This window comes from Pogona vitticeps, chromosome 5 (genome assembly GCF_051106095.1).
Source record: "Pogona vitticeps strain Pit_001003342236 chromosome 5, PviZW2.1, whole genome shotgun sequence".
NCBI classification, from domain to species: domain Eukaryota; kingdom Metazoa; phylum Chordata; class Lepidosauria; order Squamata; family Agamidae; genus Pogona; species Pogona vitticeps.
Window position 1 is genome coordinate 91785246 of NC_135787.1, and position 7623 is coordinate 91792868.

Here is a 7623-nt window from a genome sequence, read left to right on the forward strand (position 1 = left end):
AGTGGGCGGCTATTTTGTTGGAAAGTATTCAGAACAGGGCCAAGCCAAGAGCCAGGTTTTGGAGGGAAAAGAAAAATTAGAAAAATTGGCTGGAAAAAGCTCACGGGGAGAAAGAATTTGTTTCAACTGCCAAGAGAGGGGCCATATTGCATCCCAGTGTACTAAAACAAAACAAAATAAAGAAATTTTACCTCAGAAAATGAATTTAAACAAGGCTAAGTCTGTGTACTGCATTCAGAACAGTCAAATGGCTGCCCCTAGTGAAGAGCCGGTTGTCATGGAAACGACAGCAGAGTCAGACGAGCTCTCTAAAATGGATACATATAGGGGAGAGATCTCAAGTTATGACGATAATATTCCTATTGCTGAAATTAAATACTGTTTATATATTAGAACTGATTCTCAATTATTTGAATCAGCTGGAGACAATATAGGAATATTTGAACACAACTATTTAGCATTGAGAGACACTTGCTCCCAAGTTTACCATTTATCACTCTGATATAGTACCTCAGAAGCACATTATTCCTAATCAGCATATGACAATCAAAGGGATTGGGAAGGAAGTAGTGATTTTGCCTATAGCAGAAGTTTTAATTCGTTATCAAGGATGGCAAGGGAATTGGTGCGTTGGAGTTTCATCACAAATCCCTGCAGCAGTGCTTATAGGCACAGATCTCTCAAAACATGTTAAGAGTGCATTGGTGATTACACGATCACAAACAAAACAAACTGAGGCAGCAGGAAACGTTACTAATTTTCAAGAGGGAGATGGAAATATACCCCAAGCTGAGGCATTTTCTCTAGAAATACCTCAGAAAAGTATATTTTCCCAAGAGCAGCTAGCAGACCCCACGTTAAAAGTCTGTTTTGAGAAAGTGGCTGGCAAAGATTTAACCCATGAATCCCCTGAACGTTTCATTATCAAACAAGGGTTGCTATACAGAGAAAAACTGATAAATATTTCAAAAGGGGGACCTGAGATTAGAAGCCATTTAGTTGTACCAGATAAATATCGTTCAATGATTTTGGAAAGGGGACATTCAGACATCTTCGCTGCACATTTGGATATAAATAAAACCAAACAGAGAATAACCCAGAATTTTTATTGGCCTGAAATTGGAAAACAGATTAGAATTTTCTATCAGAGATGTGATGTGTGCCAGAAACAGGGTCATAACCGTGACAAGACTAAAGCAAAGCTGTGCCCATCACCAGTAATTTCAACACCTTTTAAATGTATAGGAGTAGACCTTATAGGACCATTACCCACAGTCACGAAGAGAGGAAACAAATTTATTCTAACCATTATAGATCATGCCACGAGATACCCTGAAGCAATTCCTTTGAGAAACATTGAAACCCATACAGTAGCTGATGCCCTGGTGAACTATATGAGTTGGAATGGGCCATATAGAGTCGTTCATAAAATGAGTAACCTCAATTACCTTATTGAGGGAGATGAACACTTAGGCAGAAGGGTGGTTCATGTAAATGCCCTTAAGCCATATTATAGAGAAGAGAAAAATGTCCTGTTTGCAATGAAAGCAGCTGATAAAGAAGACCATGAGTTACCATTCTGGGAAGGGAGGGGTCAGCCAAAGTTCAACTCAGAAGAGGTGAAGATCAACCCTGCCTTATCCATAGAACAGCAGAGTGATCTGAAAACATTGGTTAATAAGTATCAACAGGTTTTCTCAAATAAACCTGCAGTAGCCAAGGGAGTGCTACATCGTATTGATATGGGTAGCGCACCCCCGCAGGCTGTAACTCCTTACAGAGTAACTGGTCCTTATGTTGAAAAAGTACGCAAGGAGCTAGATGAAATGCTGAAAGATCAAATTATTGTTCCCTCGTCTAGCGCTTGGTCAGCTCCTATAGTACTAGTGGACAAACCAGATGGGAGCGTCAGGTTCTGTGTTGATTACAGAAAATTAAATCTAGTGACTAAACCAGATGCTTACCCCATGCCCAGGCTTGACAACCTGATTGAGACTATTGGAGGTTGCAAATTTATTTCCTGTTTGGACCTAACTAAAGGTTTTTGGCAAGTAAGAATAGACCCCAGGGACCAAGAAAAAACTGCATTCTGTAGCCCTTTTGGCTTGTATGAGTTCCGGGTCCTCAGTTTTGGCCTTCGAAATTCACCAGCTACATTTCAAAGGCTAATGAACAAAACTCTGCAAGGGCTCAGTGCATTTACTGTGGCCTATATCAATGATATAGGGATCTTTAGCAACACCTGGCAGGATCACCTATGTCATTTGGAAATAGTATTGCAGAGGTTGAAAGACACGAGGTTAACTGTAAAGGCCAGTAAATGTCAACTAGGAAGCCCCGAGATGAAGTACTTGGGTCATATGATTGGGGGAGGTATAATCAAACCCCTAGAGGCCAAGGTAGATGCAATACTCAAGTGGCCCAGACCCAATACTAAGAAGAAAATAAGATCCTTCCTAGGTCTGGTGGGGTATTATAGAAAATTTATCCCCAGATTTAGTGAAATTGCTGCATCGTTAACAGAGCTGACAAAGAAAAGGAGTGATGTCCGCATTCCATGGTCCCATGACTGCGAGGTGGCTTTCAGAAAGCTAAAAGAAGCATTAACCAACCATCCTGTGTTGCATGCTCCAGACTTCAGTAAAGAACTCATCATCTACACCGATGCTTCTAACGCCGGGGTAGGAGCCGTGCTGTGCCAGTGTGATGACAACGGAGACCAGCATCCTGTGTCCTACCTGAGCAAGAAACTTCAAAAGGGAGAAAAGCACATGTCGACCATCGAAAAAGAGTGTTGGGCCATCGTTTACACGATCCAGAAATTGAAGGCTTACATCTGGGAAAGACACTTCATTTTGTGCACGGACCACTCACCTCTTATGTGGCTGAAGACTATGAAAGCCCAGAACAGTAAACTTAATGAGGTGGGCTCTCCTTTTGCAGGACTATGACTTTGAGGTTAAGGTTGTCAAAGGGACAATGAACTGTGTTGCTGTCACCTTATCCCGAAGACCCAACGACCACGGTTGAACGAACATGGACTCTTAAAATATAACTAAGTGTAAAAGTGGAAAATGTATTGTTATTGATATATTATGTGTGTATATAAATATGTAATTGTTTATTTACAATGTAAGTATATTTTAAAGATATAGTTATGCATAAATGTGTTTAATATGGTTGTGGTAAGTGTTATAATGTGGAATGCAATGTTTTGTTTTAAGTGCAGTTGTTTTGAGGTGAAAAGCACCTTAGCTTTCCCCCCACAAAACAACTTTTATAAGGGGGGAGGTAATGTTACAGTAACGGTGATGTCATCTGCCTGTCATTGATATGGTTGTGTGTCATCTGCCAATGGCGTGACGGGAGGTGGGACATAAGAGGGTGGAGCTAGGGTATTTAAGGGGGAAGTGAATGAGGTGTGAGTCAGATAGGGACAGATAGGGACAGATAGGGACTTGATAGGGTCTGGTTAGGGATTTAGGGAGTTAGGGCTTGTACATGTTGTGAAGTACTGTGCTATATATATATTGAGTGAAGGTCTGAGAGTGTGTGTGTGTGTGGTGGTACTTTATTATTACTGATTGCCTTTTATTTTAGTTGATAAAGTGATTTACCATTCCTTTTGATGTTATCAATAAACATGTTTTTATTTTACAAATCATACTTCTGTCTGAAGAGTCTTATGAGGGAATGGTTGGTGGCAGCGTGAAATAAAGTGAGTGTGAGTGTGACGTGGCAGCTCCTTTGTGACATGTGAGGAGGCTGTCACAACGTCCTCCCTGACTCAATGATGCATAGGATCCCTTCCATCTCTGCAGTTCTACGATTATTATTGTTATAAAGTCATCTGTAAATATTACACAGTATTTCACTTTGCTTTCTGCAGTTGAAATCAAAAGACTTCAAACATAACTAAGATTCAACTCTAGAGGGTGCTGTGTGACTTTCTTTGAGCTGATTTTAAAGTCTTCTTAATGCTTTTATTTTGAATCCAGATTCCAAATTTGTCTAATGGATGATTAAAAGTTTATTTCTCTTAAAAGTTCTTTATTTTGTATCTCAGTCAAAGTATTTGTGGACCTATGTCTCAAATCTTCTCTGCATTAACTGAAAGCACTTTTTAATGAAAAAAACTGTTAAGTCATTTATATTTCTTTAGAAAGTAATACAGGATTATAAAGATGAATCCATTTTCATTCATTAAACCATTAAAAACTCTTTCTCCATTGAGATCCAATACAAAACAAACTCCCCCATCAAACTTTGTTCTAAAACCTTTCTGTGCACTCTCTGATATGGAAAACCAATTAGTTTGGAAGTAGAGATGGGTATGAACTGTCAATTAGGCAGTTTGTTTAGTGGCCAAACAGGTGCTTGGTGCTTCAAAGTACCACATTCTCCAGTGGGTGCCCACTTGGAGGCAGCTGCCTGCCTTCCATGCCGCACCTCCTCAATCCATTGCCTCTGGGTGGGTTCCCAAGGAAGGGCTTTGAAGTGCCAAACACCTGTGTATCTGCTAAACAAACCAGCACAAACTACCAAACCAGTGGTTTGTGTCCATCACTAATTATATGTTTGGGATGTAATAAGCACTTGCTAACTGTTAGATTCACAACTACATTTTCTGGAAATAAACAACCCAGTTTGGCTGTTCCTTTTCCTTCTACTGTCAGCACTTCTACTCTGGAACAACATACTTCTGACTTCTCAATAGTATCAAACTCAGCACAATATACCAAACTACTGAAAGATGTGTTTGAATGTACAATATTAACAGCAACCATACTTTGGGCAGGGTTTATGCCCATCTTTGACATTCTGGATTTATACTTGCCCCTGCACACATTGCTTTTGATTTGAATTTTACTTGTGTTTGACCATTTAGTTCCTAGTTTTTCTAGAGTTTTATCCTGGGGAAAATTGTTGGGATGCTCAGGAAGAAGTATGTGTGTTCTGTATCATCAAGTCAGAACCAACGTACAGAGCTTTCAAGGTAAGTGAGATATTTGTGGTTTTTTTATCAGTTCCACTCCCCCAGTGAGTTTCCATGACCAAGTGGGAATTCAAACTCTGTTCTCCAGAATCCTTGTCCATCAATCTATCCACACCACCACACTGAGAATCAGAAAGGAGGAAGCCTGAAAAGGGGTGTGTGGGGGGGAATACAGAGCTTTAAATTAATCTAAATTAGATTAAATTCTTCAAAAATCCTCTGGTTTATGGTTTATCAAGGTGGGGTACTGTGCTTCTCTGCACACAATTCAAAATGCCAGGAAATGGCCCAATATTGCTGCACAACATTGTGCCTAAATTGCCAGGGAAAAAGAGAGAGACAGAGAGAGAGAGAGAGAGAGAGAGAGAGAGAGAGAGAGAGAGAGAGAGAGAGAGAGAGAGAAAGGCCAAGCATTACATAGCAAAGAGCAGCCTGAATATTGACAACATCAATGGCAACTATCAATATAGTCTACACAGGTTACCGTATTTTTTGCTCCGTAAGACGCACTTCCCCCCCAAATAGTGGGGGAGAAAGTATGTGCATCTTATGGAGCAAATACAGTAAAAAAGGGTTCAACCACCACCACCCAGAAGCCTCCCACTGCCATGCTGGGAGGCCTCTGAACTGGCACCAGAGACTGCTTGCTGTTTGGACCTCACCATTCTGCACTGCTGGCTTTCCAGGATCTTTTTCCTGGAGCCTGTAACGACCAAGGGTCCCCTAGAGCAGTGGTCCCCAACCTTGGGCCTTCAGATGTTCTTGGACTACAACTCCCAGAAGCCTTCACTACCACCTCTACTGGCTAGGATTTCTGGGAGTTGAAGTCCAAGAACATCTGGAGGCCCAAGGTTGGGGACCACTGCCCTAGAGGACACCTGGACAGCGGACAGAGAGTAATTAGGAGTCTGCCTATTGGTGCTGAGAGAGTCCTGGATCTCAGCAAGTCCTGTGCACAACCCCCTCTCACAAGTCTGTCCTAAGAAGAACACTCTTGTACCTTAGGGTATTTCAGATAGAAAATCATGTGGGTTTTGTAGTCCTTGGACATACCAAGCTCCACAGGTAAGGACTCATTAAGTAAAATTTGGCTGAGGCAATACCATCATGGATGACCTATGACAGGTTTACTGTTCAAGAGACCAATTGATTTTTATAATCATCATTTTATTAAAGAAAATAGAAAATTCCATAAAGAAATAGTCAGTTCAAGCATAAGCAAGCCAAGAATCATTTTTCAAGTTATTTACAAAATTGTAATGGAGTAAAGAATCCATGAAAAATATAAAAGTATTAAAAATAGCTAAAAGTTCCAAAAATCTAACAAAACAAGTAAAAACGGGTTAAGAAAGAAAAAAGGCAGATGCCTCCCCTATAATCTAAAAAGGTAATCCATTAGGAAAAGCAAAATGAAGAAAATAATCCAAATAAGTGTAAAAGTCCCAAGTACATCATTATCCTGTAAAAAGAAAAATCCTGTAAAAGAAATATCCTATTCTATTAATTTTACTACAGCTAATAACCACATCTCTTGAAAAACTAATCCATATTATCTGATCAAACTAAGCCATATTGTACCCTACTTCCTCATCATTGTCCATAAGCAAAAGTTCCTTTGCAAGCTTAGCTGGCATATTGCTTATCTTCTTCTTCTCACGGTGTCATCCAGTCACGGTACGACGTTGGGTAAACAGTCCTGTTTTTCTGCTCCATTCCTTTCCCATGGGTAACAGATGTTATTTGGGTTTGCAATACGTCACAACAAAGTCCATCTATCTTATCATGGAATGTTCTTCTCAGGCCTACAGAAGAGCATTCTCCCATCCTCCTACTAGCAGATACTTTGTTAGCATTGCAGGAATCATCTATGCAGAGAACCAATATGGAATCCCTTTTACATTATTCCATACTACATACCCCATCTTCAGTACAAGATCTCAACCACATAACCCATCTCATCACAGAGCCCACCTGGAAAACCAGCAAGGCCAACAGGCCTAGGGCAGCAGGCAGTGAAAACAGCCAAGGACCAAAGGGGAAAGATTAATTCTAGAAAAACCAGGGGAAACTACAAACATAGTCCCCCACTTAGGCAGTTGATTTTCCCACATTTGGGGAAATCACAGGGGTCAGCACATCCAAAGTGCAATAGATAAGCCTCACCCTGGGAAAACCACTTTGATGATCATGGTATCTCCCCCTGCCAGGTATGAGTTGGAATGGCCCCTGAACCTTGTGCCCCTTTCTGTGCCCTGTCTGCCAAAGGCATGGTGACCCCCCCGGCTGCACCTCCTGATCAGAACAGGCCCACTCCCGAAAGAGGCCAAGAGAGCTACTCAGTGTTTTGGGGTGCCCCACAGGACCCCCATCAGGGGCTGGATGTTCCTCCCACAATCCTCCAGTGCACAGATATTAGCATACCTAATGCGGGGAAGGCAGGAAAAGCTGGGAAATTCAAACTTTCAGTTAGTGAAGAGGCTGCTTATCTGCTTCCTTGCTAGTCCAAGCAGTTAGAGAGCTGGGAGAGAGACCCGGGACTGCCTGGTATTGTCATTTTAAAATGTAAAATTTAGTTTAAAAGCTGTTTGTTTGGGGTTAGTGCTTGGGTGAAAAGGTGCTCCCTTTGA

The 7623-nt window shown here is 41.2% G+C and overlaps 1 non-coding gene across 1 annotated transcript; it reads right to left on the reverse strand.

Annotated features, from left to right (window-relative positions):
• Window positions 1-7055: 7055 nt before the first annotated feature.
• LOC140707955 (U1 spliceosomal RNA) lies at window positions 7056-7211 on the reverse strand. Its single transcript, XR_013537109.1, has one exon. It is a non-coding gene; the product is annotated as a U1 spliceosomal RNA (small nuclear RNA).
• Window positions 7212-7623: the final 412 nt, after the last annotated feature.